Source organism: Melanerpes formicivorus, unplaced genomic scaffold (genome assembly GCF_026170545.1).
Source record: "Melanerpes formicivorus ecotype bairdi unplaced genomic scaffold, bMelFor1.0.p_v2 SCAF_1, whole genome shotgun sequence".
NCBI lineage: Eukaryota > Metazoa > Chordata > Aves > Piciformes > Picidae > Melanerpes > Melanerpes formicivorus.
The window spans coordinates 27,346,197-27,371,970 of NW_027142353.1; the positions used below are offsets into that span (position 1 = coordinate 27,346,197).

General features: G+C 40.4%; 1 long non-coding RNA gene across 16 annotated transcripts in view; it reads left to right on the plus strand.

The window, feature by feature from the left end:
- LOC137441046 (uncharacterized) overlaps window positions 1-25,774 on the plus strand; it is a 59,642-nt gene that overhangs the window by 16,021 nt on the left and 17,847 nt on the right. For 5 of the 16 annotated variants that reach the window (XR_010987315.1, XR_010987322.1, XR_010987320.1 and 2 more), the window contains exons 2-5: window positions 9,072-9,157; window positions 18,872-18,986; window positions 22,558-22,710; window positions 23,170-23,263. This is a non-coding gene — a long non-coding RNA (uncharacterized lncRNA). Of the gene's footprint in view, window positions 1-9,071; window positions 9,158-18,868; window positions 18,987-22,557; window positions 22,711-23,169; window positions 23,264-23,741; window positions 24,297-25,774 lie in introns of those variants that run through there. The other 11 variants (XR_010987309.1, XR_010987307.1, XR_010987303.1 and 8 more) reach the window with 4 other exon arrangements.

Sequence of the window (25,774 nt, forward strand, 5' to 3'; positions counted from 1 at the left end):
TGACCTCTTGACTGATGAGGAATCCTGGGGTCCAGGCTAAACTTGGTCATGGGTTAGAATGGGCCATTAAAGAATGAGATGATAGACAGACCTTTCCCTCACCCCCTAAAACTGGTTTATCTATACAGCAGTAGAAAGCAAACCCTTTCATAAAGCATCGAAAGGCAAGCTCAAGCATGACACTACCATCACACACCTTTTTTTTTTTTTCCTTTTTTCTTTTTTCCCAGGAGCCTACCCCTGGTTTTAGTCCAAAAGAACTGGTTTTGGGAATTGTGTGTCCAGCTCTGGCATTTGCCTGTTGAGGAAGAGGTATGCCCTTTGTTCCAAGGCAATCACTTCCCAGTGGGCTGCATTCAGAATGTGCTTTTCATAGCATTAGTACAGAACCAAGTTACAAAAGAATATTAATCTAATACATTCCAAAATTTAAATATATGTGATTAATAAGCATTATTATCTATAAATAAGGCTCTAATGATACTTTGGCAGTGTTGTAAACACAAAAATCAGATGCAATTATTGTGATTATTGTTCTGCAAGTACTTTCCATGAATACCAAATGGATATTACTGTCCAGCTCCTTGGCACATAGAAATCCTGTAAAGAAACAGTTGTCAGTCAGCAAGGTCTGGTCAGCTGCTGTCAACTACACTTGTCTAAAATACAGAGTACCTAAACACAAAGCATGAAAGTTATTGAAAGCAAGACGATTGTTGATTTAAAAAATAATTCTTTGTCTTTTTCAACCCCTCCAAATGATGTTAAATAAAGCCTATGAGAAAGTTTTCACATGCTGTGAGATGAACTGTTTGTGTGATGGTTGTGATTAAAAATGGAAATGGATTCTCTGCCAAAAGAGCTGCCCTTCTTTGTGTGAAACTGCTGAAGGTGAGAATGTCCCAGCTGAAAGCTGGTGTGAAAATAACAACAAAGATCTCCCCAGATGTTTGAGGTAACCCATGGCTAGTTTCTAAGGACCTAGGATTAAAGGGGTATTAGTCCTCGTCACGTTTACCTCTTCCGAGTTTATACAGGTCCCGTAGACCCAAGTCATGATGGTGGCCATGTCCCACTCACTGTGACACCCCCACTCGCTTTCCTTTGTCAGTCTCACCTCCCTCACCAAACCTCACTGCTTAAGATGGCGCCAGCCAACAGCAGCATTTTGTGGTGGGTGTCATGTTGTTCTTCAGATGCCAGGGTGTCATCGTGAGCAGGAACAGTGTGGGTCTGATTCTCTGAATCTGCAGAAAGAATAAGAAAAGAAGCAAACCCAAACCCCAAACAGTAAGCTTTACTTTCCAAATGTGTTCAATTCTTCTTTCCTCTCCTTGATATTTGGGGCATGCAGCACCCTATACCATGTGGTTTAACATTTTGTTCTCTATTTGTAGGTCAACATTTCCATGACTAAACTTCATCCTTTATTCAGCCTGTTCTGGCTAGGCTTTGCAGCACATGTGATATAAGCTGTTTTCACAGCTAGTAGGCCAAATCTTACTCTGGATGAGGGAGCCAAACATATGTGACTGAGTCAGACACTTAAATCAGCTCCCTGGTAAATGGGAGATAACTCCAGGTGCGGTGTTGAACACTGAGAACCTTAAATGTGAGAAGGGTGGCCAGCATTCCACCATGTGGGAAAGTAGACGTCTTATGCACACAGACAGTGAAATCATAGCCCTGCCCAAATTTTGCTCTCCCACGTTTGCCTGAGGGTATGGAGCCCTCCATACTGAAGTCATTGGGAATTCTTACATTGACTTTGGTGGGCTCGGGTTCAGGCCAGCCTGGGGCAGGCTTAGCTGCTGCTGGTTATGGGATGGGCTTGAGCAGGAGAAGGATGAGGTGGGAGGATCAAAGCCCTTTTAGTAGGGCTAGTGTGCACTAGGTGGTTGCTGTGGGGACACACAGCACCCCACTAACAGCACTGTGCTTCTTTCACTCGGCCTCTCTTCATTACTCTTGCATATTTGGATCATTTACTGACGAAGGTTTGTGATCCTTCTTACACTTAGTGGCAGGTGCCAGTTGCTCTAACATGGGGTTGGACCGGGCAACTTCTCCTTATAAATCAGTGGAGCAGTTCCTGGAAGTGCTGGCCACCCACAGTAAGTGTTGCCTAACCCAGTAATACTTGGTGCGGAGGATTTGCATTAAAGGACTCTTGTTCTGGCCGTGTAGCCAGTAGCCTTCTTCTGTCCTTCTCTGCTGTTGTCTGGTGAGTACAGGGAAGCCTATAGGGTTCATTAGATGCAGACAGAAGTGCTAGATGAGCAGGCAGGTGTCATATATGAACCAAGCTGATATGTTATTGCTGTGTGACATTCCTGCATTCACCAAGGCTGGGCTGGTCCTGGCTCTTGGGTTGCTACACAGCAAGTACCAGGGTTGACAAGAATAAGAGAGGACAATGCTTCATCTATTATTTGGTGATGAATTGTGGCATAACAGAAGGGAGAAGGCAATTAACCATTTCCCTTGGGAATAAGCACTTGGGCTGACTCCCTTAGCTAAAGGAAATACTGGCAGTGTAGATAGCAAGATCTTCAGTGATGTTTGCTTTTAACAATTTTTTTTTTTTTTTTTTTTTTTGGTACCTACCCTTTAGCTTTTGTTCATTTGCTTTGATTTTTTTTTTAAGTAGATTTTTTAATTTAGAAAAAAGACGTCTCCTGTCCAGCAGTAAATCTGCTGGCTGGATCTTCAGCAGATAAGCTCAAATAAGGAATACAGTAGCTGCCTGAGCACTGCATTACCCATGGTTTAGAAAAAGAAGTCCTGTTAACACACGTGGTGGCAGTTAGAATGAAGCAGATGCATTATTGTGAGGCTTTGAGGACCTGCATCATGGTTAGGCTAATCCCTGGGCACGCGTGCGCGCATCTGATCAACCTCCCTGCTGTTGCATTGGGAAGAAAAGCCTGCTAGCTACAAGAAGAAAGTTGCTGAGGACTTAGTACAGGGCAGGTGCCTTCAGTGCTTGTCATGCTGTTAGGATGTGCTGTCCTGAAGTGATGCATGGAGGTAGATGATCTGGTCTTGTGTGTCTGGGAACATGAAATAGTGCAAGGCATGGGGAGGAATTCCTGGATACTAACAGGGAGAGTACCGTGATTCCACCCTTGCTGGCATGAAAGTTAATCAAGAATATGCTGAAATAAATTCATATGTGCTTCAAAGACATATTGGTGTCAAATTAGTGGAAAGGAGAGGAGAATTCAGGCCAGCAAGATCTACTGATAGGGTCAAGTGGCCTCTCTGTCTGACTCTGCCTTTTGCAAACACAAACTGCACTTTGGTTTCACTTTTAAAAGTATGAACCAAATCTTGATGCTTACAGAAAGCTAGAGGAGTAGAAAATGGGAAAGTCCTGTGAGCAGGATGAGAGGAGCACACCATAGTACAGAAACATGGAGCTGAGGGAAAGTAAATTCATCCTTTTCTCTGAGGTTATTTAGACAAAGAAAGTTAAGTCACCATTTTCTTATGCTTTTCTGCAGTACAAAAGATCTTGGGATCCCACAGGAATGAATCAGGACTTTGGTACCATATGTAACTTCACGTTAATGAAGAGATAGTGTATTTTGTATTGTGTTTTTCTTGTTTCTGATTGTCCTTTTTTTTTTTGGGTGTGTGTGTGTTTGATATTACTATAAGTAAATATATTTGTCTTTTGTTTAATTTTCCACTTGTGACCTATTTCATTTAATTAGAAGGAAATGCATAAGAGGAAATGAGTAGCATCACACTGCGCTGCATCCAAAGCCTGTGAAATCATCAGGAATCCTTCCTGGGCTTTTCATGAGCATCGGATCTAGCCCAGCAGAAAAGAGGAGCTATTTCCACCTTATCTGGAAAAATGTGTGCTGCCAGTGTAAAAAATATTACAGTCTTCATTTTAAGATCTGGCCCAGATACTAGGGAAAGATTTTGATACTGCATATGCTTCTCTGTGCCACATGTTTCACATCTGTGGCAGCACATTCAAGGATAAAGGTTCCTAAAACCTTAACTCCAAATATACATATAAAAAGAAGATACAAATTAAGGAAAAGATAAAAGATATTGATGGAAGTACAGGAGATGCTCTTTAACATGCATATTATTGACTCGATAGATTGTTACGGCTTCAGAGCTATTAGGGTCTGCTGTGTCAATGTGTACTTAGGGACTGTTTAATATGCAGATGGTTGACATGACAGACTGAAGCCATTACAGTCTATCATGTCAGGGAGGATACATGAGTATGCACTTTGCCAACACTGTAAAAAGTCCTTTTAAAATACAGTTGCTGTGCATACTTTGCTGCTTTTAAAAATAATTTAATAGGGTTGGTTCTTTGGATACCCAGAGTCTGGATTTATCAGCAACAAAATTTATTTCCAAATTAAGCCGTTTTCCATGTGGAATGTGCAGTCAGGGGGACAGGGTGTAATGTCAGATATGCAGCTCCTATCAAATCTTGTAAAATTAGCTACTGCACTTGTGCATGTGTAGAAGAGATCAGAATCTATTGGTAGGCATGTGTCTTTTTGAAGAATATAGTTTTGTCTTTTTGAGGGGTAAGGGAGAATGTAGTTTCTTTTTTCATTCAAATAATCTTCAGTAGCAATTAAATAGCTTATGCTACCTAAGAGATCACTTATTACAAGATAAACAGCATGACAGTTTGAAGAAACTGAATAAGTCTTTGATTATTTACTAAGTTTTGATATCTGCTATTTGCCTCAAAATGCTAAAAAGTGAAGTATAAGATACAAACATGAAAGGCTCATTTGATCATCATAAGGAAAGGAATCAGTAGTTTTGCTTTTCTTTCCCTCAACAACTTATTTTTTATTAAAATGGGAAAGCCAAGTGTTCTGTTTAATAAGATATATTTTTTTCATTTGAATATCAAATGGAAAAATACAATTAAAAGATTTCTGCTTTTACATTAGTCGTAGGCTATATTTCAGCAACGCATTTATCTAAGAAGTTCAGCGTACACATTTGGTATATATTAGATGCTTCTAACAGATGCCCAGACCTCTCCCCCTGATTTTTAATGTTCTTTTTTTATGGCAGTGATCCAGGGACATTTTAATTTGCAAGCCTGTGAACTTGGAAATAATACTTGTAACGGGGCATTACATCTAGTCCATTCCCTCTAAAATTATTGTCATGTGTCACCTAGCTCTGATTTTAGCTGACTTGCTGGACTGAGGTGCACCACGCAACGCCAGCACAAAATTGGGAATAACAGTAACCATGCAACATAGTACAGATCTTTCCTTTTATCTGTGGGGCAACTGAGGGGCAAATCCTGCACAGAACTTCATTTTCAGCCAGATGTGATAGTTACTTTTCCGATGGTTCCTTTTACCACCTGGTGCCAACAAGGAGTCCGTTACGGTAGTCAGGATGTGGTGGTAATGGGTAGGGACAAGTGCCAGGGGCTAGAAAGTGTGGAGAAAGCATTTCCTATAGCTCGTCACACACATGTGCCCCGAGTCTCCTGTGAGTTTTCTGAAGTGATACAGAAAAACCTAAGGTGGAAAAAAGGGATCCAGAAAAACTTACAAGTTGTCTGCTTCTCACAGTGAATGAATTCACCCCGTGCTCCAGGAGAGGTCCCTAATGGGAGATGCCTCTTTCTGTGCTGAGTCACCTCTGCAATGAGGAAAGACAAAGCAGAAGGAGTCAGAGCTGCAGGAAAATGTATCATAGCCTCAAAACCCACCCATGCTCTTGGCAAGGATGCACTTTTCTTCCTCTCTGGCTCTGGGAAGGTGAATGCATCCCCGTGGTTACCTCTTGGAAACAGGTAGCCACAGATGTAGGAGCAGCAGGCTCTGCCCGCTTTCCCGTTCTACCTCTGGCCATCGGGGGTGGTCGGGAGAGCACATCTGGCTCTTCAGGGCTTTGACCTTCTCCTTTCCTGAGGCAGCTCTGGGAGCTCCACATCCCTCTCTGTGTACCCAAGTGCAGAGAAACTTCAGCTGAAACAGGCACGGATGAGAATGTGGCGCAGGGCACTGTGTTACCTGATGCCAATCAATAAAGCAAAAATGTAGCTTTTTGACAGCAGTTGTAATTTTGACTATTGCAATGGTGTGCCATTTCTTTGAATGCAGTACACTTTTGTGCCCCATTAAAGCATAGCTGGCATTGCTTTCAACTATTCACAAATGCTGAGATGTTGAAAAATGTAACATTTAGGAAAGACACATCTGGTGTATATTTACAAGGCTCAGGAATCATCTAAATAGTGCCTGTACCATCACCATATTCAGAGAAAAGTTAGTCCCGGCCTCACATGTAAAATCAGTAGTCAGATGTGTATTGTTTGAAATTCCACTGAAACACTGTTTTGGAGTGTTAAATGTGAATATACCATACTAGATTTAATACCCAATGAGGTAAGTATAAACTAGCATAACATATGTAATAATTGCCTTTATGCATCTGTATCAAACTATAAGAAGAGAAGTGGATTATGGGTTTTGACAGGCAAATGCTTTTGTGGTTTTGTTTTTTTTTTTTTAATTAAAGAATAATCTTTGGGTTATTGCACGAGGTCATCATATTTTTTCTTATTCTTCAATAGGGCTTGTAAAAACTACCAAGGAATCAAGGGCAGACATGCCGAACAACTTCTTTTGTATCACATAACATAGTGAGGACAAAAATGTGTCTGTCTCCTCTTGACAGTGCGATACCTCTTAAGCTACATTTGAATACTATTTTTTAATTAATGCAGCGGGTTGTGTTTTCACCACACCAAGACAGGAAATCCAAGGTAAACAAGATACCCCCTTTCTCAGTTGCACAAATGTGAATCAAACGTATAGCACCAGACTTAATTGCAATTTCTAGGTCTGTAATTGAATCTAGTTCAATGTGAATTTTTTTTTTCTGCCCCATCACATTGATATCTGGATGTTAGTGACATTATTTGAAGCAACAAATCAACCTATAGGACTGTGTTCAGCTATGCTTTCTTTATGTCATTTGACAGTAAATGGAATAGAAAAAAAGTTACTTTTCTCTAGGGGCAGATTTGTTAAAGGGTTTTCATCTTTTGTCAAGATATTTAATCTTGGAATGTTAAAAAGAAAAAAAATTGCACAGTTTGTACAAGTGCATATTTCTGCATGCACAGTTTGCCTGATTGCTAACTTGGCTGAACATGCTTAGGCTTAACACAGGCAAATGAGAGAGGAAAGGAAATTTTTGCATATATCTTCTGAATCAAGTGTGAGTCCTTGGACATTAAGGGAAGGAGGTATCCAATTTGGGGCTGAAGGCCTTCGCCCCATACATCAGTCTCTGTTCATGCATGCCAATGAGAACAAATCCTAACAATGAGCTGTTGAGTGATGCCAGCAGAAGGGAATGTTTCTGAAAAGGTTCAGGAGAAAGCAGCTGAAGCCTGAAGCCTGTTTCTACAGCATTCCATGATGCTGACTGACTTGAGGGAGGGTGAGATTTTGAGGAGAGCCTCCCACGTAATGGACAATTTTGAACACACCTTTATTTACCAATGGGCTGAGTAAAGCTGACGTAGGACTACATAACCAAGCCAAAATGCCCAAACAAGTCATTTCCTCAGAACAACCTATCCAAAATTACTAGCACTCCTAGTAATTATTATAATTAATTCCTATTGGTAAACCTGTCCCTCTGTCACGTTAATGATCACGTGCTGGGATATCTGCTGCTTAGGACACCTACACCTTTGCAAGTGGATGATTGTTTAATTGGTAGATTGTAAAGATGGGTTGACCTATTGCCTTTTCGTGTTTTGCTTTGTTTCATTTGCCTGGACTCTTGCAGCTCCTTAGTAGCTTTTCCAATCCATCATGTCAGACTGGCAGCTGTGCCTCTGCACTCTGCCTGCCTTCCCACCACTAGCCAGATTTTGATCTTGGATGCATGGCATACCCTCCTCTCTTGCTGTCCTCTCACCAGAGAGCTGATTGTGCCTGCAGCTCTATTAAGTGGCTTGATTTTAATGGGAACAACTGCTTTCTCCCACAGGTCCTCTCAATCCAGGGCACTAGGTGTGCAAGGACAGAGGAGGGCACATTCCCAGATGTCCCTAGGTGTGTGCTACGCATCCAAGATCAGATTCCCACCTGACATCTGTGGGCTGAACCCCCCACCCACTGCAGCGAATGATCCTTCTCAGTACTGTAGCCATTTTAATTTAGAAATATTTCTCCCACGCTGTGTAACTTCTTCCTTTACTGAGGACTCCCTGCTTCTCTCAAGTTTGTCTTTTGTGTGGCTAGGGAATGAACTCCATTTTACATTGGTCCACCTGGAAAGTTGTCCTTGGAGGTTCTCCTTCCCCCCCCACCCCCCGCCTTAACACCAGGAAAAATGTTTGACATTTTAAAAGCAAATTGTCAAGAAGAAACAGATTTTCTCAATACCAAGCTGTATAATAGGTGTTTTTGAGAGGTTGTTAGCTTCAACAGTATAGTCAAAACCAGTGTTACACTCCGCACTGCATCCTTCGTTAAGCAATTAAGTTACCGATAGGCTTTTACATTTATTTACCTTGATGGAAAGATATGTTTACTCAACCTGAGTACAAATCAACATGAGGAGGTGGAAGTTCAGAGTAAATTTGACTAACAATGTTGTGTTTTCATCCTTAAAAGAAAGAAAAAAAAGCCTCCCTGCTTTTGATGCTATTTTATCTTCATTGGAAGGGATCCGAAATGATCCCAACTGTCATGTGAGTGCTCGGGTAGGCTCAGATCCTCTTTGATTGCAGCTGAACATCTCTTTCTGTTGGCTCATGCCTTCCTTTATATGAATACAGTGTACAGCACTTCGGGTTGTTTATTGAACAGCTCTTTAACTCTTCTTCTGTGGATGCTCACATGATTATATATCTTTAAGCAAAATATAGGCTGCAGCCATTTTTGCCCAAGGAGATGTCAGTGCTACTGCACTGCTAATGTGAGGGAAGAATTTCCGTTTGGTTTCAGAATAACTTCTAAAATACAAACTTGACTGATATAAGTCACATTTCCTTCAGTGAACCTTAATTATCTCTCCTTTCATTTCAGACTCACTCTCTTCTCCAGTCTTGTTATGTGAATTTCTATTTCTCCAAGTAATTCCTCAGCATCCCCTTGAATGGCATCTACTGCACGTGAGCATCCGCTACTGTCTCTGAGATACTTTTGTTGTTTTTCTTTTTTGAACATTTGTTTTTTTGAGATGACATTGATAGACATGAGGCCTAAGTCTGCAGATGTTCTGTGGGTAGAACTCACATTTATTTTAGTATGTTGAGCACTTTTAAGATCTGATCCATATTGAAGACTAGCATGGCGTAATGAAGCCTGGGCATATAAACCAATATGTGTTCTAACACAGCTCACTCAAAACAAATATGTTCCCTTCTCCTTGCCTGGTACAAACAAACAATCTCCATTGTGTTCAGTAAGGGTCTGCTGCACCGCCTTGCACACAGCAAGAGCTTGGCTTCCCAGTTCAAAGATTCATAGAACGGTTTGGGTTGGAAGGGACCTTAAAGATAGTCTAGTTCCAATTCTGCTGCCATGGTCAGGGACAGCTTCCACTAGACCAGATTGTTCAAGGCCTCATCCAGCCTGGCTTTGAACACCTCCAGGGAGGAGGCATCCACAGCCTCCTTGGATAACCTGTTCCAGTGTTTCACCATCCTTTCTGCAAAGAATTTCTTCCTAATATCCAGTCTAAATCTGCTCTCCTCAGCTTCAATCCATTCCCTCTCATCCTATCACTACAAGCCCTTGTGAAAAGTTCCTTTCCGACTTTCTCCTATGCCCCCTTCAAGTACTGGAAGGCAGTTATAAGGTCTCCTGGAACCTTCTCCAAACCGAACAGTTGCAATTCTCACAGCCTGTCCCCACAGGAGAGCTTCTCCAGCCCTCTGATTATTTGTGTGGCCATTCTCTGGACCTGCTCCAGCAGTTCAATGTCATTCTTCTGTTGGTGGTGCCAGAAATGGACACAGTACTCCAGGTGGGGTCAGATGAGAGCAGAGTAGAGGAGAATTACCTCCGTCAAACTCCTGGTCACATTTTGTTTTGATGCAGCATAGGACACTGTCGGCCTTCTGAGCTGCAAATGCACTTTGCTGGCTCATGTTGAGTTTTTCATCAACTGACACCCCTAAGTCCTTCTGCTCAAGACAGCTTTCATGAAACAGAATCACCATCCTGCAACAGGGATCTTCCCACTGCATGCCCAGACAACCCTGTGAGTTAGGACACTGGCCCTAAATGCTGACATTAGGTTTGGTGTTAATTCCTAAGTGTTTTATAGGGAGAACTTTTCTCACTACAGAGAGATTTGAAGGGAGTCTTTTATCTGAGTTCTGTGCTCTTCAGTCAGCCAAAACTGACTCTGGGTTGCAGAACAGTTTTGCACAGTGGGAAAGCTGAGGATTGGTGTGATAGTTATTGCAAGATACCCTCATGCTGAACCTCAAAATTGTCACTGATATTTAAATATCCTTGTAATAAAAATTGGAGGCCACATGAAAGATTTGTGACAACTCCGGGTGAAAATGCTAGTAGTGGCTAGTTCAAAACTCATGTGTGAGATTCTCTGCCTTTGTGAAGTGCAGTGAGTTTGAACCCAGGTGTTCCTCCTGTGATTGAACTCAGACTTTCATGCCATTCTGTAAAACCATTACCCCTTCCTATAACTTGTGCTGGAAGCAGAGTGAGCTATTTTGGCACTGAAATGATTTCATTGTTAGGCTAAGTGTTACACAGATGGCATTCTTAAATGTAAAATTCTTTTTATGATTCTTTTGAATTCATATTTATTTCATTAGATCATTATTTATGTTAAAGAGACTATCAATATGAAACATGCTCAGCTTGCAAGAAAATGGTGTCTGTTCAGGTATCTGATCCTCAGTCCTTTTGTTTTTTTGTGTTTTGCATTTTCCTATTTAGAGTGGGGATTTTTTGTATCTCTAGGTGCTATATGACGGATCCACACAAACAACAGAGGGGAAAGAGCCTCACTTAACTGATTAGAGGAGAGAAGCAGTGAAAGGGAATATGCACGAAGCACTGCCAAATTCACAGAGCAAACTTAAAGATAAAAAAATAGAATAATTTCACCAATATTTAATTTATTTATTAATTAATTATTATTTAGAGTAATACAAGATATTTCTTATACTAGCAGCAGGGCAACATTTTTTCAGACAAAAAGGTAATTTCTTAATAAAAAGTCTCCAATTTAAAATATACATATTTAATAAATAGTAACTATGTTATCTGCAGCTGCTAATTCGTATCAATAATTTATTCAGAAGTTAACTATATCAACATATTAGCACTTATTTTTCCATTTAATAGACTTGATATAAAATACATGTAAGTTATCATAACCATTCATATCCATATGCTGGGAAAGAAAAGTCACCCTAAACCAGATGCATATTGTAGGGGGGGGGGGTGGGGTGAAGAGTGGGTAAAGATGCTCTCATGCTCTCTGCATTGTAGATGTCAACATAGTGAGGCTGAGTTATGCCAGATGAGATTCTGGTCAGTAATTTTGAAGAACTGGATGTTTTAGAGTTTTCCACTGAAGCATAGACTGATTTATTTCTTCCAGAAGAGTGATAAATATGATTTCTTTCAGTTTTAATCAGGAAAAGGCAATAAATGTGACCAAGAAAATTCTAGTTTGAAGATGTTTATATGTGGAAACAATAGACTGTTTGCCTGAGTGGTAGGTTGGCTCTACATGAGCTTGTGTGCGTGGAGCTGTATTGAGTTTTTCTTATCATTAGTTAGCCAAATCCTATCCTAGCTTGCATCTTTAACTACCCACCTTGTTTTGTCAGTTGGCAGTTGTTTTTATGCTCCCTAATCCATCAGCACTCCCTGAGCAAGCTTTGTTGAAAATCTTTCTTTCTGTCTCCTGCCTGAGTTCTGGGGAGTGGTGTCTGGAGGCTGTGGAACACAGTTGCACTTGTTAGAAAAAAATCTCAGTTTTTGATTTAGGCATAGGGAAGAAACAACGAAGGGCTCAGGCCCTGGTCAGGACATTCTGCTGTTGCTAGAGCATCTCAACTATTTCATGTAGATCTCATCTCACAGCTTTTATTGTTGCTTTTGCTTTCAGTGGGTGAGGACAGAGCTTGTGACAGGGAGTAGCGTGTCATCACCCTGCGTGTTCTGCTCCTGTGTCCAAGCCAGTGCTGATGGCATACCCTTGAGGCCTCATCATAACCATAGGGCCCTCTTGTCCTCTGATGAGTTCAGCACAGCCCTTTTCCTCCCTCACACAGAGCTCCTTGTGTTATGCCTGAAAAAATAAAGCTGCACACCCCTTCTTCCCCTGAATGCTGGCAACAATGCATTCAGAATGTCTCAAGGCAGTGTCTGCAGCCATAGTGCTGTAAGCATGGCATGGGTTAATCCTGCAAAAAGGTCTTTTTACAGCCTCACAAGTGAATTTTTCCACCTGTGAAATTATTGTGTTCCTATTCTAAGGACACTAGCGGTGTTCCAGCAGTGATTTCCCTGTGTGTGTAGTCTGTGGTGCACCAGGATGTAGGGCTACAAGGCAAGAAAGTTAAGGTGACACTTCACTTCCCCACCTTTCCCCCCACCCCCATACTCTAATCTCTGCTATGTTCTGTGCTGTTAACATTCCTCCACAGTTTCTGAGGAGAAAAATGATTTGTGTTGTTTAATTTCCCCCATCCTAATAGAGAGGAGACATGCTTTTTCCCTTCTCTGGTGTGGCTCTGATTTAGCACTGGATGAAGCTCAAAAGGAGGATTAGTGTAGATATACTCCCATATGCTTGGATGCATTTCTGAGCTGTGTCTGTATCATCCTCACTGCTTTTGATAGAAAAAGCTGGGCTATAAACATGATGAGAACAAGCTTCTGTGCAAGATGTTTAGTATTTCCTGCTTCCGTTTGGGCCAGGAATGGCAATCTATCCATCCCTTTTTGGCCTTTCAGCTCTTGGTCATGGGCTTGCCTGAAATTCAGAAAATCACAGCATCAGAAAATGAATGGGGGAATAAAAAGAAGTTGATTTTTTCCCTCCACTTTAATAAAGTCTAGATTAGGGTTTAGTTCCAGCTTTGTCTGAAACTTTGTTGGGGATGAACACAGTTAGAAGGTCTTTATTTTAATGCAATAAGTTCATCCATCTTGCACATGGTCATACTGGAGTGCAAGCCCATTTTTATGGTTCTAAGTAAAAGAATCTGGGCTACTTTTTAGGAGTTGCATCTTCCCAGGAAAGTTAGGGCTGGTAGTAAACCTCTGTCTGTATTGTATTCAAGAAAATTGTGAGCACAAGAAGAGAAATAAGAACAGAAAGAGAGAAACAGAGATGGAGGGGGTAGTTTCCCACGGGTATACTGCTACAGTGAGTCATCTTATTCCTTGGGTCCACACATGGGGTTTTCACTATGCCTAATACCTGGTCATTTTTTTCTAGCTGGTAATCAAATTGTTAAATAGTCAAATACCAAGACACATGGAAATGGACCCAAAACCTGCTGCTCTACAATAAATTGGGGGCTTTCTCCTTTGGCTGTTTTTTAAAAAAGAATTTTCTATTAGTGCTTTCATCAGCTGACAATCTTTTGCTGGTTCTCCTTTTCCCATTGCAAAGGTTTCTGAGTTTATGAATGAAAGGCTGGGGATTCTCAGACAAACGTTTCACTCCTTGGTCTATTAGTAAACTAAAGTTAACTTGTGAGATTTGACTGAAACCTCAGGTTTTGCCAGCTGTATGCTTGAGGAGTCCAAGATGTCTAGGTAAAGAAGCACCTATTTCACAAGGCCCAGTCCAGCTCTTGCATTGCCCCCAAATTTCTATCAGTACAAAGGCTGACATTGTCTGCAAGGAGCAACTCAGATTACTACCCCTTCCAGCTGTGTTGCCCCTGACCCTGATCCTTCCCCAGGCTGCCCATGCTCTGCTCTCCCCACATGCAGAGACTTCAGCTGCAGCCCTGCTGCTTGCCAGTGTTGAGTCTTGAGGGTGGCCTTGGATGCATTTTAAAAGGCAGCACAGATGCTCTGTGGGGATAACATGGAATGATTATTTTAGGGCAGATTTTCCCCTAAAAAAATAATAGTTCTACATGCACGCAGTTTGATCTTCACACAAAGGATTTCTATAAGAACTCAGTTCTCTCTGTCAGTTACAGAAAAAAAGCATGCTGGAGGGATTTAGGGAAGTGTGCAGGCTAGAGGATAGCAGCAGACAAAAGGGAGTTTTTCTTCTGTGAACATCTGCACAGCTGGAGCTCTGAAAGTTCTGCAGTTAGAAATCCTAGGTGTTGCCTGGCCAGGAGAAGAGACAGTATCTATTTGACACCCTTCTGATGTGCAGGTTTGGCCAGCATCTTAAAGCAGTCCCCATCCTCTGCCATGTAAACACAGATGTATACATGTTATTTTGCCATCACAGACCTGTTTTGGGGAATTTGCCACTGTGGAGGTAAACTGTATGTAAATGATCTGCAGGTAAGGGTGGCAGAAGAAACTGTGATTCCTTGACATGCTGAAATAGATGTAAAACAGAAAGTTTGCCCTATATCTGAAGAACAGAACTGCTCCAGTGGCTATAGACCAGCACAAACCCAGCATCCTGACTCCTAGATGCCTATATCTCAGGGTGAAAAGGCTTAGCAATGGGGTCTGCTAGATAAACAGCCTTGGTAACCTAGCAATGACAGCATCTGCACCCCTAAAAGCCTTGCTAAGGTCAGGTGGTCACCAATAAATGGAGCACTGATTAGTCTGCCCTGTATAAGTGTGAAGTTGCCTGGTTTTTTTTGGTGTTTCAGGCTGGTCCCATTCAACCATCTCTACTCTTCCTGCAGAATGAGTTCCAGATACAAAGACAGATCTTAACAATACAAACTGTATGCTTGCTTTTAATACAGCATGATACTTGAAACTGAATATACGCAGGGATGAGGCTTTAGATCTTCCACAAATCTCAGCGTAACTTGTCGGATGGTGCCGAAGTGAGAGATCTAGAGTAGGAAAATTAGTGAACACAAAAGTCATGATATTTACTCAGTTTATGCATTTTCTCTCTTTTTTTCATAAAACCTGCATAACTGGCATGTAATTGTTTTGCTAAGTGAGCCTTGAAAGCAAAAGTCTTGATAGCTGTCACATATCTTCTTTGTAGTACAGTGTGTTGTCCTTAGAAGCTAATCAGTAGAACTTGCTGAGAAGAACTTAATCAGCAGAACTGAGCACATTGTCAGTGCTTAACAAATAAATTATAATAATAACAACAGTTCCTTTTGACACAACCTATCAAACTTTTGCTTTATTTCCAGGAGTGCCTTACTTACCTCTAGTTAGGATTTAATAACTACAGCTCTGCTTGCTGTGGTTGAGAGGACTGGTGATACAACCTAACAGGAGGGAAGTATTGATCAAAAAGAAATTTTGACAAATGGCAGGAAAAGAATCCCTAGAAAGTTATTGGACTTTTCCTTCTCACTTATGAGTTTTCCTTATAAGACTTAAAAATTGACTTAAAGAGTAGATTCAATCTGTTTGAATCTTAAAATATAAACTGCTGTGCTTACAAATGAACTGAATAATATTTGAATTTCCTGGTAGTTTCTTTTTTTTAAATGACAGACTCCAAAAGCATGTTTATTATTATTATTTTTATTACAGGGAGCTTGGATGGCTCAGAGAGTTGTTAACATATCTGGGGCTATCATTTCTTTGTCACCATTGTAATCTGGCACAGGCTAGGAATTGCTGGCGATCAATTAATTTTCTGATTGTTTGATGGTTTATATGCAATTAGTTGGTGAGTTTTATTCACTGTCAACAAGACATATATCCGTGTTATAAAGAAAACCACTGGGTCAGCTCTAAGCTGCTGCTAATTGTCACAGGCTTAAATGGAACTGTGTCAATTTATCCTGGTTGAGGATCTGACCAATGATCACAAGTGGCATTAATTAGCAGATGTGTTATCAGACTCCGTGGAGATGTCCCGGGTTGAGTGACAACAGAGGCGCTCAGTCTCTGTGGCCTGCGGAGCCATGCCAGTTTGGCAGCTGGTGGCACAGTGCCCAACGCCAGCAAATGGAAAGTCCACGTCACCCCCTGATGGAGGCATGGTGGTGGCTTCTGCCATCCGTCCTCATGCAAAAGGAGCCCCAGAGCACTGACTGGACAGTTGTATTAAAACAAGGAGGGAAGGCGGGAAGGAAAGAGGGGAAGGATGCTCCAACACTAATCTGAGTCCTTCCGGGAGTTGGGTATACACCAGAGATTGTGCTGCTTGTGTGAAGCAAAAGCCACCAGCAAGTGTGATTGGGCTCTTGCTTTTCAAGTGGACCATCTGAACTGACATTGTAATGTCAGTTGCACTTGTGTGACAGAAGAGTGGTGGAGACACCTTTAAAAAGAGAGGATCCTAAAAAGCAGTGTCAGCTACTGACACTCACAGTGCTGTTATGACTGTAAACTAGGAATTTGGACCACGACAAGAGAAGTATACTTGAGCAGGTCATATAGGTGAATGAAGAGCAGGAACATACCAAATTTGAGAAGTTACACCTTCACCAGGAGAAAGGAAACACCTACTGTTCTCCCTTCACATTTATTTAAGTGTAGCATAGGTTAAAACCAAGCTGATAACCATGCTTAGTAGCAGACACCTCATCTCCTTTCTCATGCCCACCTGCCACCAAAGGAAAAAGATTGCAAGTCAATGGTATGGGACCTTTGTAAAGACTTCTGGACTCTCAGCATTTACAGGACAAATGTGGATCTCATATTTACTGTGAAATCTTTCTGCTGTAACCGAGGAAAAGAAAACAGCAGGAGAGTAAGAGTTAAGTAGTACGGGGAATGGAGAAGTCTTTTTCCTGGTCCCAGGCCTCTGACCAAGCTGATGGGAAAATGCAGAATATCTGAGGAAGGTACAGCAGCAACCACCACTTGCAAGCATTGCCATTCTTTCTGCACATTTCTCCCACCATCTTAAGCAAGATATGAAAAGATGTTTAGACACTTATTTGCTATGACAAATTTAACTAATCAGTCCTTCTCTAAACAACCATCTCCGGACCCAAATCCACAAAAGGAAGTGACTGAAGAATATAGATGAAATATAGATGTCCAAGTCCAGGATCCCAATCCACACATCCCCTAAGTTCACTACTGCATTTTTGCTAATAAACATCTTGAGACACATAAGATCCTTCTGCTCATGCCTTTTGGACAGACAGACAGACAGACACCAGTTCAGATGGGCTGAACTTCTCAGCAGCTAACCCTGATTCACCTCCTCAAACTATGCCCTCATTTTGCCCCCGTGTCTACAAAGAGTGACCTGGCAAAGCTCATGTAACACATGACCAGGACTGAGCAATACACAAAGTACAGCAGTTTCCTTCAGTGTCATTTGAAGTAACCACCTTCAAAGTCCATTGGAGCTGCAGGGAGTTCGAGCTCTTATCTCTTATCTGCAAAGGGAGCAGGAACCCTATCCAGGAAGCTACAAGCTAAATATTCATAGGGAAAGATATTTTCCATACTTCCCTGCAGAAGTGGTGCTGATATGCATATGGTTCTCTGGGAGGAGTTTAGAGCAGTAAGGTGGAGAATAAGATACCTTCTCCAGCCCTACCATGCTGAATTAGCTTGCTCTACACCTATCTGTTTTGGACTGGTACAAGATAGAGGATCTTCACTATATTCATCGGTGTGTAATGTGTTTCTAAAATATTGTCTTCACAGCCTAATGAAAATACAGTGATTTTTCAGAAAAATCAGTAGAACATAGGATTATTGGAATTTTAATTAAAATAGCAGGTAAAATAAGTATTATTACGGTGTGTTATTATTTCTAAGATAACAACAGAATAAAGGTGCCTATTTCTTTCTGGAGTGTAATTTTCTAAATGAAAAAGTAAACATTAATATCTTCAGAGATCTTACCGGTCTTGTGCGATAATTTAGAAAAATATCTCTATTAAGGATAGTTATATATGCTTTTTGTTGGAAATGCAATCACAGGATATGCACATAGCTGCAATCTGTAGACAGATTAAGTAAATTAAATTACTCAATGTCTTTTTTTCAATAGCTCTAAAGCTCGAAGTAATTTGCAAAGAAAATACTCCGTTTCAATTGGTTTGTAATATCTGTTAATGATCTTTGGAAAAATTTCTGATAACATGCTGGAATTCCCTAAGGGACAGGGTTGTGAATAGGTGGATTTTTTAAAAGTTGAGATGTCATTAACTAGTGATTTTTTTTGAAGTAAAAAGCTGTTACAGAATAAATTGCAGAGGTACACAAGTGAACAGGACAATAATTTTTATGAATAATATAAATATTTTTCACTGTACTTTCTGTTCCTTAAAGAAATAATTTAGTCCAACTTGATGTTACAAACATCCTGGAATCACAGAATGTGTGTGCATTTTGTGCTGATGTTATTTATATGCTTTCACATTGTATGAAAGTGCAGATTGTTGATGTAAACCTGATAGTGTAATGAGCTGATCTGCTCCTTGTAATTTTCCCCTTCCCTTCCCTTCCCTTCCCTTCCCTTCCCTTCCCTTCCCTTCCCTTCCCTTCCCTTCCCTTCCCTTCCCTTCCCTTCCCTTCCCTTCCCTTCCCTTCCCTTCCCTTCCCTTCCCTTCCCTTCCCTTCCCTTCCCTTCCCTTCCCTTCCCTTCCCTTCCCTTCCCTTCCCTTCCCTTCCCTTCCCTTCCCTTCCCTTCCCTTCCCTTCCCTTCCCTTTCCCTTCCCCTCCCTTCCCTTTCCCTTCCCCTCCCTTCCCTTTCCCTTCCCCTCCCCTTCCCCCTCTCCATCTTTTTCCAGTAGGTAACTCTTCCAGTTGAATCAACTTCCCATAACTGCAACGGCTGCAGCACGGCTATTCCCTAGAAGACATCCACTCTGGTTTATTATGGAGCATATAAGATAGCAGAAGCTGTCGGTAAGTGCTATCAAGGAAAAGAGGGCCTCAATTCTTTTGGTATCTTGTTAGCATTTAACAACCTTTTAATAGCTCACAAATGAACAAGATATTTATCATGCATCACCTCTGTAAGGTAACATTTCTCAGGGCAAATGAGATCTCCTTGTCTCTGTCTTCATTTGAGGGCACCTGAAGTAGAAAGAGTGCCAGAAGCACCCTAGACTACTCCTGCCTTTGGGGAACATTGCTCTGCTTCTGAGGTTCAGATATACAGTTCAGCAATGAGCAGCTGAGGAAGTGCATTATGTCTCCATAGGGTCCTGTGGGTGTGTCTGGGTTTAGACAGGGACTGGTGATGCTCTGAAGGGAAGCTGGTCTGGGTAATAGGGTGCTAAATCTCCAGGGCATACTGTCACACACAGATCAAAAGATAAGGCTAGGTGCAGGCATTGAACCTTTGATTTCCTCACCTTTCCCCAAATTCCTTTCGCCCAAGACTTTATTGATTTTGGTCTGCCTTTTTCTGTTCTGCAGACAGGGCTGTAAGGCACACCACGCTAACCTGAATATGACCTCTGCCTCCAGAGTTCCCACACAGAGTTGTCTGGCTCTAGAAAGAGATGTGAGCAGCCACCAGTTTGAAATACTGCCTAATCTTTCCTGATCCTCTGAAGGCTAAATATAGGAATTCATAGCTACCCTGATAATTCATCAGTAGATCAGACAGCCACTCATTTCCCTTACACAGATATTCAATGATGCTCTGCAGTTACTCTGAGAGTAGTAGGACTCCTGCCTGTCTGCTCCTTAGTCGTCACTATCACTGGTCAGTCCTAAAATGCCTTGACTTTGACAGAAGCCAATAGCAGCCAATATGGAGGGACTTACCCTCCTCACTGTGTGTTTTAACAGTGTAACAGTTTACCATCGATGAAGATACCTTCCTGACCCTGTCTATTGACTGCCATATGCCAAGAGTTGCTGGGGTGAATAGGCATTATTATACAACACCAGATAGTAAAACTCAATGATTTTTACATTTTTTTTCTTTTTATTTTTTTTTTCTTCTTAAGGCTAGAAGCAACCATTATTATCATCTAATCTGATCTTCTGCATAATGCATGTCACTGAATTTAACCCAATCTGAACTTTGTGTGAAGATTTGCTTTTATGCCTAAAAATGCCTCCTCATTTACAAATACAATGCTGTTTCTTTCAGTACCATCCATGCAGCAGCAAATTCTATTAATTAATTGCACATTGTTTGGAAAAGCAACACCTCTTACCCGTTTGAAATGTGATACCTCTTCGTTTCACCTTGCAGGATAGGAGAGGTGTTTATTTTTTTTTCCTTTACTACTAATTAGGTTGGAAGATCATGAGGATGAAACATTATTTATATTGTGGTCTTGCTTAAGTAGAGCTCTGATGAAGCCTGAGTATCCTGTTGCACAAAGTGAGGGAGATTATGCAAGTCCTTTGGGACTGAGACAATTTAAATAGACAAATGGCACATTTTTGAGGGAACTGAGTGATTTAACCAGAAAGATTGCTGGCAAATCAATGGATTTGTGCCTCTGAATCAAATATGATTTTCTGAAAAACTAATCCAAAGTTTGAAAGAATGGTATGGAAAAGATAAATTTCTAAAACTGAGACCAAAAAATGATTTTGGGATATAGTCAGTGAAGGAAAAAATGTGTTGTTGATAGGTAGCTCTGTGTCCTGTCTACTCTCCATAGGTCACATTGACCTCCAATAGCTGAAAGTCCTCTAAGGGAACACTGAGGAAAATATCTGCACAACCTGCATTATGTAAAGCCTAAGCCTTTCTAGAAGAACTGTTAGTGTCCCAGGACATCTTCTCGATTATCTCAGGCAGTAGCACTTGTTCCAAGTTTATGGAGAGGCTTCATGTATGATTTTCAGTCCCAAGAGGATGAATCTTCCCTCAGAGACAAGCTGGTGCTTGTGTTCTTTATCTTTTCTTAAGAAATTCCCCTTCTTTTTGACTTTTATCATTTTCATTGCCATTCTCTGGACTCGTTCTATTTCTACTTTCTTTTTTTCAGGGATGAAGTGACCAAATTTGAAGATAGTGTTCAAAGTGAGGGTGTGCTACTGATTTATATAATAGCATTAAAATATTTTCCATATTATTCTCTAAAACTCTTTTCTTCATACAAACCCCATAAGATTCTTTTTAATTCTTTGAACTACCATGCCTTTTAACATCTGTAGTTTACTCTGATCAGATTTTGACAAAGGAATAAAAGGCTCCATTTTTCACATAGAATTTTATTTATTGTTTGAACTTTAGAGGAGAAATTGGTTAAGTTGCAATTTAAAATTCTCAGTAATGCAGACCATTGGACAAGGATTTCATTACAAGTACTCCTACACTTTCTGCGGAATTCTGAGAGGTTGAAAGTTGGTGTATAAGGTCCTGGCTCAACACACTTGTCTTTTGTTTCACAAACACAGCCAAAGACTTAATTTTGATCTGTCAGCATCCTCAGAGGTGTAAGAAACACTGTTCACCTGTACCCCCTTCATGATAAAACAAGCCGAAGCCATGCATTTTACATACAGTGCACATATACAAGCGGTACCTCAGTTCTACAGTCTCCTGTTTACTGCAGCATATGACTCCACACCAGGTCAGGGGAAGACCCTCTGAAATTTAGGAATTTGATGACTGCAAAGGATGAGAATCTTGCTTTTCTGACATAGCTGGGTGTTATGCCTCCATCGGGGTATTAGAAAAGGCTCAGGGAAAACAGTTACATCTATTCTGTTACCTAAGACTCTTCCTGCAGCTGTTACCTTTCCTCAGAGCTACCAATCCAAGTGCTGCTCCTGCCTGACCCTACTTATCTTGTAAAAGCTGACAAGATCACAGCATGAAGCAGTATAGCCACAGGCTCAATACTGGCTACCAAAATGTCTGTTTAGTATTTTCAAGAAACACTGCTCTGAAGATTTACAATACAAGCAACTAGGTATATGGACAATACCAGCACACAGCCCTGACCCCTGAACACTCAGCCCTACTTAAAAATAAATTTGCGCCTCTCAAGGGGCCAACACTGAGCTGTCACAAAATAGTGATTCCTTACCTACAAGTGAGCTGGAAATTAAGCATTATATGATTACATCCCCTGAGATATTGGGAAAAAATACTTGTAAACTATAGTGTTGAGTTCACAATTCATTGTTAGGTTATTTCATCAGCTGCATTACTGTTCTAGCAATAGAAAGAGCTTTGCTATTTCTGTGTTATATATATGTATTAGTTTAGCATAGAGAATCTGTGACCAAAGCAGTTTTTCCTCAGAAATTACTGTAAAGTACTGTAAAGACTGTAAAGTTCTTCCCTAGCAAACATTTTAGATCCACTGTATGAAAGCTAGTACATATTTTTGCAAATATCTCTAAGAATATCTTACACAGGTTTAAATATCCAAAAAATATTAAGAGACTGATCTGATTTAGTTCTATATACATTCAAGCACAATAGACATTAATAGTTCTTGCAGAGTGGTGTTGTTTTTGGTGTTGTTTTGGTTTTTTTCTCTTTTCTTTTTAGAACAGCAAAGACATGGAAAAGACAATGAGGTCCTACTGATCCTATCGGAAACTTCCACAGACTACAGCATGAGTTGGATTTGGCCCAGAGAAACCAAATACACACAAGTAACAATGAGTTGGCCATATAAGCAAGGAAAATCACAGATAACAGGTGCACACAAATTAGCAATGTACCTTTTAGGTCATCCAGTACATCTCCCTAACACCGGGAGATTGTTTCCTATGCCATATTTTCAGTTGTTTTCTGTGCCTAGATTAAATGTCCTAAATGAAGCCGTGTAGCTAGGGAGAGATTGTGCTACCTAGAGTACATAATTGTTAGAAGTGTTTTTCCTTTCTTAAAACCATCATATTTCCCCTAGTTATATCCCATTTCAAATCTTCTTTTTCTTCACTGATGCTTTTTGCTTTCAGTATATTTTAACTAGTGTTATGTTGTGTTTAGTTATCATTATACCAACCTGTAGCTATTTAGCTCATTTAATCTTCCCTGACAAGTCAGTCTCTTCAGTCTCCTGGTTATCTTACGTCTCCTCTTGTCATACTCTGGCCCATCAGTATCTTTTTCTAGTTATGAGATTTAAAAGATATGATGTATTTCTCTGAACAGATCTGCTATAGAGCTGAGCACCCTCAAAATCTCACTGAAAAACCCTCCTGATAGGCCCCGGGGAAAACTGTCAGTGCTGTGGACAGACACACAGGTAGAGTATCCTGCTCAAACCACTTCCTGCATGCTATGTATTCTGTTTGCCCCCCTCCCCCCCCCCCCCCCCCAACATATTAAAACTGTTAACCTCATAGTTCAAAAAACAAGGACATGTTATCATAGATTTATTTTATTTCCCACAATGATGGGACATAGAGTAGCAAAGGTAAAAAAGATCTTTGTTATTGTTGTTGAGATTTTTCTAACTCTCGGTCATGGGCATCACAGTTTAAAATTATGGAAGACATCATTCTCTATAGCTATTTCTGAGTGTTAGGAGATTACATTGTAGAAAGTAATTATATACATAGTCACAAGCCTAGCTGCTCACTTCAGGCAATAAATTCTGATCAACAAACAACACTCCTTTTGTGCTAAATGAGATCTTGGCTGTAATTGAATGTCTTTACCTTTGTGTTCTGTTGGATTGGAGGAATATCATCTTAATCTTCTCTCTTTAAATTTTCATTAAGGAACATTTCAGCAACCTGCAGCCTCATCTGATGATGTTTAATGATATCAGCTAGCTCGGTCTTCTGTGCACCAGCAGGGGCTTCTTTAAATTGGTCTTCTGTATAGAACATTGTTTTCAAATTAATGTACTTGGAATCAACCTTTTAAAATAATGGCATCTCTAAAGGCAGTTTATATACACAGTGCACATGCATACACACATGCATTTAAATGTGCATATGTGTGTATGCATATAGGTACATGTAAGTGCACACATGTACAGTAACACTGATCCTATTTACCTTCTTGAAATCATTTCAGCTAGTATTAGCATAAATGTGTTAAATTGGCAGTGTCATACATTTTTGTTGGAGTTTACTTCTGTAACATAAAATCAAGAAGATAAGCTGTGAAACTCATGCAGCTGATGACATAATGTTAGGATCTTGTGATGCTGAATCTCATAATTCTGGGAGTGTGGGATGGATGTTCCTTGCTGAAATAATTATACTGCCTATTGCAATATATGTTTTCTTACTTTCCTGTGGGCACTGAGATGTCCAAAGCATTAAATGTGTGTGGTATAATGAGTCCTGTGTTCCTTATTTATTCTAAAGAAGACATTTACTTTCTATAGTTGTTTTATTGCATGATTAAGCCAACTACTCTGAGAATATGTGATGAACATAGCAATAATCTGTGACAATATGCATATTTACATTTAATAATGATGTCCAAATGTACATATGTGCATATAAATATGCATATATGCATATACAAACACAGAAAGAGACATATACACAAATTAAATGGAACCAATTAGAATGTGGCATAAATAGATTCAAAGCTTACCTGTTATAGCTGTGTTAGGGATAATTTAAGCTACAAAGACACGCAGGAAAACATAGCTCGATACACTCCATTGGCTTGTTCCCATTATGCTCAACAGTGACAGGCTGTATGCTAAGACGGGGTACCAGCAGACATTCGTAATGACAGCTGGTTCAAAACAGAGCTTTCAAAATAGTGCAACACCCCTAACTTCCTTCCAAATCATAGTGTTTGCCAGCACTTAACTGAAGCTGGTTCTTAAGGTCAGATGTTCAGATAAAAGTTACTCAGAAAGAATCTGTTTCTTTATGTTTGAGCTGTAGCTATATTCAACATATAGGCTCTTTGTTTCCCACAAATTTGCATTTGAGCTCACACATGGATTATGCTTGGCTACTACTTGCAAAACTGGTGGATTTTTCTTCCTAATACCATGTCCTACTTGCTTCATATTGTCCTTTTTTGAGTTCTTCACTCTTGTGGGCTACTTACATGGGAGATCCAGATAGTAACTGTTTCTTCTGGGACAAAAAAAAACAAAAACCCAAACCAAAAACACCCACCCCAGCCTCTCTGTTGAGAAAGGAGGCAGAGTGACTTCCTTTCAGTATCATTCACACCACACTCACTATGCTCAGTCAACTAGGAACACAGCAAAGAACCCCATACTTAAGTTTTCTATTTGGGTTTTCCTAGTGGATGAGTATAGAATCTGGAAATAAACACATTCCTTATTTGAAAAGAAATGCAAAAAGGTTTCATATATTTGTATTCAAACTCAGTGGAAAACAATGAGGCATAGAAAGCAAGCTTGAAGATAGGACATGAATATAAGTAAAGCTAAATTTCACTAAGCTAAATTCAAATGAAATATGCCACGTTGTTATAATTATTACACAGAATGCGCTATTCAATTGCTATGTCATGCTGGTAAAATAGTTAAGGATTACATATGGGGCAAATAGAGGAGTTCACCCTGTAATGCTATTGACTTTGCTGAGAAGCCAGTATGTGGGGAACATGCTTTGAACAACCTTGGAAAAATCAGGCTGGTGAATTGATTTGGTCTTAGAACTTACTTTTCAGGGTGGTTAGAAAAATATTTAAAATCTATGATAAGTTTTAGTTGTAGCACTGGACTAGTAATGGTGTGCAGTGTGTTCAGAAGCAGCTTTTCATTTCCCATATAGCCTGGTGACCCCAAGTGCCAAGTATCAGAACT